Raw genomic sequence first — 8864 nt, forward strand, 5'->3', positions numbered from 1 at the left:
AGAGTTATAGTTGAAGACCCCATGGGGTCACACAAAAGGTTTTAGAACATTCTGATGTGGAATTTCAAAATAAAAGCCAACCAAAGTTTCCAATATGAGACATATAACATGATTTTGGATTCAATTTAAAAGACAATGCCCTGTTATTTCAGGCTCATTTCACATCAGGGTTATAGGGCACGACCCCTTGGGGTCACGCAAGAAGATTCAGAACATTCTAATGTGGATTCTCAAAATAAAAGCCAACCAAAATGTCCAATATGAGACATATTACGTATGATTTTGGATTCAATTTAAAAGAAAATGCCCTGTTATTTCAGGCTCATTTTACATCAGAGTTATAGTTGAAGACCCCATGGGGTCACACAAGTAGTTTCAGAACATTCTGATGTGGAGTTTCAAAATAAAACCAACCAAAGTTTCCAATATGAGACATGTAAGATGATTTTGGATTACATTTAAAAGAAAATGCCCTGTTATTTCAGGCTCATTTCACTTCAGGGTTATAGGTCACGACCCCATGGGGTCACGCAAGAAGATCCAGAACATTCTGATGTGGAGTTTCACAATAAAAGCCAACCAAAGTTTCCAATATGAGACATAATACATATGTTATTTCAGGCTCATTTTACATCAGGGTTATAGATAAAGACCCCACGGGGTCACACAAGAAGTTTACGAACATTCTGATGTGGAGTTTCAAAATAAAAGCCAACCAAAGTTTCCAATATGAGACATGTAAGATGATTTTGGATTCAATTTAAAAGACAATGCCCTGTTATTCCAGGCTCATTTCACTTCAAGGCTATAGTCCACGACCCCATGGGGTCACGCAAAAGGTTTTAGAACATTCTGATGTGGAATTTCAAAATAAAAGCCAACCAAAGTTTCCAATATGAGACATATAACATGATTTTGGATTCAATTTAAAAGAAAATGCCCTGTTATTTCAGGCTCATTTCACATCAGGGTTATAGGGCACGACCCCTTGGGGTCACGCAAGAAGATTCAGAACATTCTAATGTGGATTCTCAAAATAAAAGCCAACCAAAATGTCCAATATGAGACATATTACGTATGATTTTGGATTCAATTTAAAAGAAAATGCCCTGTTATTTCAGGCTCATTTTGCATCAGAGTTATAGTTGAAGACCCCATGGGGTCACACAAGTAGTTTCAGAACATTCTGATGTGGAGTTTCAAAATAAAACCAACCAAAGTTTCCAATATGAGACATGTAAGATGATTTTGGATTACATTTAAAAGAAAATGCCCTGTTATTTCAGGCTCATTTCACTACAGGGTTATAGGTCACGACCCCCTGGGGTCACGCAAGAAGATCCAGAACATTCTGATGTGGAGTTTCACAATAAAAGCCAACCAAAGTTTCCAATATGAGACATAATACATATGTTATTTCAGGCTCATTTTACATCAGGGTTATAGATAAAGACCCCACGGGGTCACACAAGAAGTTTCAGAACATTCTGATGTGGAGTTTCAAAATAAACGCCAACCAAAGTTTCCAATATGAGACATGTAAGATGATTTTGGATTCAATTTAAAAGAAAATGCCCTGTTATTTCAGGCTCATTTCACATCAGAGTTATAGTTGAAGACCCCATGGGGTCACACAAGAAGTTTCAGAACATTCTGATGTGGAGTTTCAAAATAAAACCAACCAAAGTTTCCAATATGAGACATGTAAGATGATTTTGGATTCAATTTAAAAGAAAATGCCCTGTTATTTCAGGCTCATTTCACTTCAGGGTTATAGTTCACGACCACATGGGGTGACGCAAGAAGATTCAGAACATTCTGACGTGGATTTTCAAAATAAAAGCCAACCAAAATGTCCAATATGAGACATATTACGTATGATTTTGGATTCAATTTAAAAGACAATGCCCTGTTATTTCAGGCTCATTTCACATCAGGGTTATAGTTCAAAACCCCATGGGGTCACACAAGAAGTTTCAGAACATTCTGATGTGGAGTTTCAAAATAAAAGCCAACCAAAGTTTCCAATATGAGACATATAACATGATTTTGGATTAAATTTAAAAGAAAATGCCCTGTTATTTCAGGCTCATTTCACATCAGGGTTATAGTTCAAGACCCCATGGGGTCACACAAGAATTCTCAGAACATTCTGATGTGGAGTTTCACAATAAAGCCAACCAAAGTTTCCAATATGAGACATAATACATATGTTATTTCAGGCTCATTTTACATCAGGGTCATAGTTAAAGACCCCACGGGGTCACACAAGAAGTTTCAGAACATTCTGATGTGGAGTTTCAAAATAAAAGCCAACCAAATTTTCCAATATGAGACATGTAAGATGATTTTGGATTCAATTTAAAAGAAAATGCCCTGTTATTTCAGGCTCATTTCACTTCAGGGTTATAGTTCACGACCCCATGGGGTGAAGCAAGAAGATTCAGAACATTCTGATGTGGATTTTCAAAATAAAAGCCAACCAAAATGTCCAATATGAGACATATTACGTATGATTTTGGATTCAATTTAAAAGACAATGCCCTGTTATTGCAGGCTCATTTCACATCAGGGTTATAGTTCAAGACCCCATGGGGTCACACAAAAATTCTCAGAACATTCTGATGTGGAGTTTCACAATAAAAGCCAACCAAAGTTTCCAATATGAGACATAATACATATGTTATTTCAGGCTCATTTTACATCAGGGTTATAGTTGAAGACCCCATGGGGTCACACAAGAAGTTTCAGAACATTCTGATGTGGAGTTTCAAAATAAAAGCCAACCAAAGTTTCCAATATGAGACATGTAAGATGATTTTGGATTCAATTTAAAAGAAAATGCCCTGTTATTTCAGGCTCATTTCACTTCAGGGATATAGTTCACGACCCCATGGGGTGACGCAAGAAGATTCAGAACATTCTGATGTGGATTTTCAAAATAAAAGCCAACCAAAGTTTCCAATATGAGACATATAACATGATTTTGGATTAAATTTAAAAGAAAATGCCCTGTTATTTCAGGCTTATTTCACATCAGGGTTATAGTTCAAGACCCCATGGGGTCACACAAGAATTCTCAGAACATTCTGATGTGGAGTTTCACAATAAAAGCCAACCAAAATTTCCAATATGAGACATAATACATATGATTTTTTGTGACCCCATGGGGTCTTGAACTATAACCCTGATGTTAAATGAGCCTGAAATAACAGGGCATTTCCTTTTAAATTGAATCCAAAATCATATGTAATATGTCTCATATTGGAAACTTTTGTTGGCTTTTATTTTGAAACTCCACATCAGAATGTTCTGAAACTTCTTCTGTGACCCCATGGGGTCTTGAACTATAACCCTGATTTGAAATGAGCCTGAAATAACAGGGCATTTTCTTTTAAATTGAATCCAAAATCATATGTATAATGTCTCATATTGGAAACTTTGGTTGGCTTTTATTTTGAAACTCCACATCAGAATGTTCTGAAACTTCTTGTGGGACCCCATGGGGTCTTGAACTATAACCCTGATGTGAAATGAGCCTGACATAACTGGGCATTTTCTTTTAAATTGAATCCAAAATCATATGTATTATGTCTCATATTGGAAACTTTGGTTGGCTTTTATTTTGAAACTCCACATCAGAATGTTCTGAATCTTCTTGCGTGACCCCATGGGGTCTTGAACTATAACCCTGAAGTGAAATGAGCCTGAAATAACAGGGCACTTTCTTAAATCATATGTAATATGTCTCATATTGGAAACTTTGGCTGGCTTTTATTTTGAAACTCCACATCAGAATATCCTGAAACATCGTGGGTATCACCATGGGGTTGTGAACTATGACCCTGACTTGGAATGAGTCTGGAATAACAGGGCGTTCCATTTTAAATTTAATCCAAATTCATGTGTAATAAGTCTCATATTTCAATTTCTAGTCGGCTTTTAATTTGAAATTACACATCAGAATATCCTGAGACATCGTGGGTATCACCATGGGGTTGTGATCTATGACCCTGACGAGGAATGAGTCTGGAATAACAGGGCGTTTCATTTTAAATTTAATCCAAATTCATGTGTAATAAGTCTCATATTTCAATTTCTAGTCTGCTTTTAATTTGAAATTACACATCAGAATATCCTGAAACTTCTTGGGTGACACTATGGGGTCTTGAACTATGACCCTGACGTGGAATGAGTCTGGGATAACAGGGCGTTTCATTTTAAATCTCCAATAAACTATTGGTATAAGCTTACATTTGTCAATTAGTTGGGCTTTTATTTTGAAAGTAAATATCACAACGTCCGTACATTTCCTTTGATAGTATTTGCTTTTAATGACTGTCTTTCGGTATGTACCAGACAAATGCTTTTATTTTGAAACTAGTTCTAATGCGCTGAGGCGCTATTACCGTAATGGCTAGTATATACAGGTACGGCAAAAAACTGGGTCGGCTGGCTTGACCGCCGATCTCGATGAGTCGGCTGTAATGACCGCAGTCATGCAAGTGAACGGAGCGTTCCACGGCATTGAGAAGACCCGTGTAATAAAGACCTATAATATTTCTGTTTATGGCATAGATTTCTCCTCAGATTAGGCCAATAAACCAATGATAAAATAAAAATAAAAACGCTCGATCAAAGGCCCGGTCCGAGGATAGTGGTGGGAAATATCGGCCCGATCCGGCCAGCGGGTCGTGTCGGGTCGGGCTCGGGCTCGGGCAGAGAATCTAAACACTGACTGGAACTACTTAGCAGGTGTCTGTAGGCCTATATCAGGAGATAATACACACCCTGCAGCCAATCAGAATACGAGTATTCCCCCAGACGGTGGTATAAACAATATTATTCACGAGTTATAATCAACCCCTACAAATCAATATTAATGATAACCCATTAAATACGGTATGATTTCTAGATGTCACGTCCGCTCGCGACACTGGACTTGCGAGGCATCGACGCAGACTTCCATTCATATAGCCAAAAACAAGACAATAGATCTATGGCTAGATCAAAACATCAAGACATACAATTCAAAAAAGAACAGATGAAACAGCTACCCTTTTTTCCTTTGCGGTTTGCCTACAGAGCAGCGCACCTGCATTTAATATATCCGTGAATTGTCACAATTTCTCAGAATCAAAGGTGAAAGTAGAAACGGGTGGCCTAAAGCCGTCATATTGCTCACAGACAAGTTTAAGTAGAAACGGGTGGCCGAAAGCTGTCATATTGTTAGTTATCACAGACAATTTTTTACAAAAAATGTTCTGTACAGAGCTCCTTAAGGGACATTAGGGAGAACGCTCCCGGACAGAACCTTAGTTTGGAGGTCGTGCTTAGTGACACGACAAATACTTCCAATTGAAATACATGGGTTTGAAATTTGTGGTTTTTGACACGAAAATTTTGAAAATACGTGTCCCTGATCACGTTTCAATAGATTAAATAACGTGACAGTGTCACGTATTTTCGTGAGACCGGGTTGTATTATTCAAAAGTTTAAGGTCCATGGGACTGTAGTCAACCTCCCTGGACGTGGCCGCAGGAGGAAAATTGATGACAAAATGAAGAGACGGATAATAAGAATGGTAACCAAAGAGCCCAGAACAACCTCCAAAGAAATCAGTGTCAGATCGCACCATCCGTCGTTGTTTGAGCCAAAGTGGACTTCATGGAAGACGACCAAGGAGGACACCACTGTTGAAAGCAAATCATAGAAAAGCGAGACTGGAATTTGCCAAAATGCATATTGACAAGCCACAAAGCTTCTGGGAGAATGTCCTATGGACAGATGAGACAAAACTGGAGCTTTTTGGCAAGGCACATCAGCTCTATGTTCACAGACGCAAAAATGAAGCATACCAAGAAAAGAACACTGTCCCTACTGTGAAACATGGACGAGGCTCAGATATGTTCTGGGGCTGCTTTGCTGCATCTGGCACCGGGTGTCTTGAATCGATGCAGGGTACAATGAAATCTCAAGACTATCAAGGCATTCTGGAGAGAAATGTGTTGCCTATTGTCAGAGAACTTGGTCTCAGTCGCAGGTCATGGGTCCTCCAACAAGATAATGACCCAAAACACACAGCTAAAAACACCCAAGAATGGCTAAGAGCAAGACATTGGACTATTCTGAAGTGGCCTTCTATGAGCCCTGATCTAAATCCTATTGAACATCTGTGGAAGGAGCTGAAACACGCCATCTGGAGAAGGCACCCTTCAAACCTGAGACAACTGGAGCAGTTTGCTAATGAAGAGTGGGCCAAAATACCTGTTGACAGGTGCAAAGGTCTCATTGACAGTTACAAAAATCGTTTGATTGCAGTGATTGCCTCAAAAGGTTGTGCAACAAAATATTAAGTTAAGGGTACCATAATTTTTTTCCAGGCCTGTTTAATTAGTTAGTTTTTTTAAATGATTCTGTCGAACCACAATTTAAAAGCAATGTCTGATTTTCATTGGTTAATTTTCAGTACATTTTTATTTATTATTACTTTTGTCAGTTTCAAGTTATTTCAGTGACCATTGTGGGTTTTTCTTTCATTAACAGAGGGGTACCAACAATTTTGTCCACGTGCGAATGAGATCAAAAAATATGAATTGGTTTCAATGGAGAAAAAGTAACGATTTTCTGGTCCCAGTTGTTATATATCTAGTTGCTATGGCGCCGGTGAGACGGCAGCCTTTTGCGTGCAGCTTTGTTTAGTGTGTATGTTCAATGTTGATTTAGTATTTTTCTAGACTTCCTATAAGTGTGTTAGCTACAACTTTTGCATGTTAAGTTCTTAACCAAGACTTAACCATACTATCTGGATCGGGAGTGGAAATATGTGCCTAATATCGGCCAGACGGACGGAGCAAACTGCCGTGGTTTACACCCGTCCGGAACTGATAAGCCTGGAACATGGCTCAATATTCGGGATTCGACATGACAGACCGAAGGGACTCGTACAGAGGAGACATCCGGGAACCCGTGCAGGGATGAAGAGAAACAAGAGGAGGTTGGCGAGAACATGGAGAGAGACTGTTAAACCAGCCCTACCATCCATCACAATGGGAAATGTTTGCTGCCTAACAAACAAATTCGAAGAATTGGAAAGCCTGGTCAGGTACCAGAGATTGCACCGGGAGAGCAGCATCGTATGCCTGACAGAAACGTGGCTGACGGAAAACACGCCTGACTCCCTGATCAGTTTCACCGGCTTCAGGACAGTACGAGCGGACAGAGACACCGGAGCGAGCGGTAAGCAGAATGGAGGGGGGTTTTTACTGCTCGTCAACAACAAATGGTGTAACCCTAATCATGCCACTGTCAAAGAACAGGTATGCAACAAGGACATTGAACTTTTAGCAGTTAGTTTAAGGCCATACTACCTACCCAGAGAGTTCACTGTGGTAATAGCCATTGTTGTTTACATCCCCCCATCTGCCAAGGCGGAAGTTGCGTGTGACGAGCTTCACAACACTATCGCGAGACTTCAGTCCAAGTTCCCAGAGGTGTTCAATGTTGTGTCTGGAGATTTCAACCATGTCTGTCTCTCTAAGACTTTGCCCACTTTCAAACAGTTAATTGACTGTGCAACTAGAGGTATTAAAACACTGGATCTCTTGTATGCCAATGTGAAAAATGCATACAAATGTACAGCACTGCCCCCTCTTGGTCGATCAGACCACGAAATGCTACATCTCTCTCCCTCCTTCACCCCCAACCCGGTATCACGCGATTTCGTGCTCATGCGCACAAACGTTAATCTATTGAAGCGTGTTCCAGAGCACGATAGTCCGACTTTTTGCGTGCTACACAGAACGAAATGTAAACCAATGCATTCTGAATGGAGTGTTCTCAGACAATTAACGTGCTCCACAAAACGGTACGAGAGAGAGAGAAAGAGAGAGAGGGAGGGACAGAGAGAGAGAGCGAGAGAGAGGCTTCAGAAAGGGTGTGCGCAGATAGTACAGTGCACCCTAGTTATGTTTATGCCAAAACCACAAATGCTATATATATATATATATATATATATATATATATATTGCCTAATTATATATATTGTCTACATATATATATATATATATAATTAGGCTATAATTATATTATTTAGCGTGTAATGAGAAAATCTATAGCCAAATTGTCGAAGATGCCCGAGAATCTCCGGGGGTATCAGCATGGGAAATCGGCGCATCAGACCCATGAACCTATAAAGAAAGACGTCATCTCAAGCGGGAGAGAACGTTTGCAGTGCTGGTTTGTGTCACGTAAGTACAGGGCTCTCATGTCTCATGCGTTCCGCGTGAGACACACGCAATTCAACCCATGCACACGCTCGAACCTGGTCTCACGAAAAAACGTGACACTGTCACGTTATTTAATCTATTGAAACGTGATCAGGGACACGTTGGCCTATTTTCAAAATTTTGTATTTCAATTGGAAGTAGGCTATTTGTCGTGTCAGCACGACTTCCAAACTAAGGTTCTGTCCGGGAGCGTTCTCCCTAATGTCCCTTATGGAGCTCCGTACAGATCATTCATTGTTGAAAATTGTCTGTGATAGCTAACAAATGACAGCTTTTGGCCACCCGTTTCTACTTAAAATTGTCTGTGATAACTATCAATATGACAGCTTTTGGCCACCCGTTTCTACTTTCACCTTTGATACTGAGAAATTGTGACAATACACAGATATATTAAATGCAGGTGCGCTGCTCTGTAGGCAAACCGCGAAGGAAAAAAGGGTAGCTGCTTCATCTGTTCTTTTTAGAATTGTATGTCTTGATGTTTATTTTATCTAGCCATCTATTCTCTTGTTTTTGGCTATGTGAATGAACGTCCGCGTCGATGCCTCGATCGCAACTCCAGTGTCGCGAGTGGA

This window comes from Gadus macrocephalus, chromosome 2 (assembly GCF_031168955.1).
Source record: "Gadus macrocephalus chromosome 2, ASM3116895v1".
Taxonomy (NCBI): domain Eukaryota; kingdom Metazoa; phylum Chordata; class Actinopteri; order Gadiformes; family Gadidae; genus Gadus; species Gadus macrocephalus.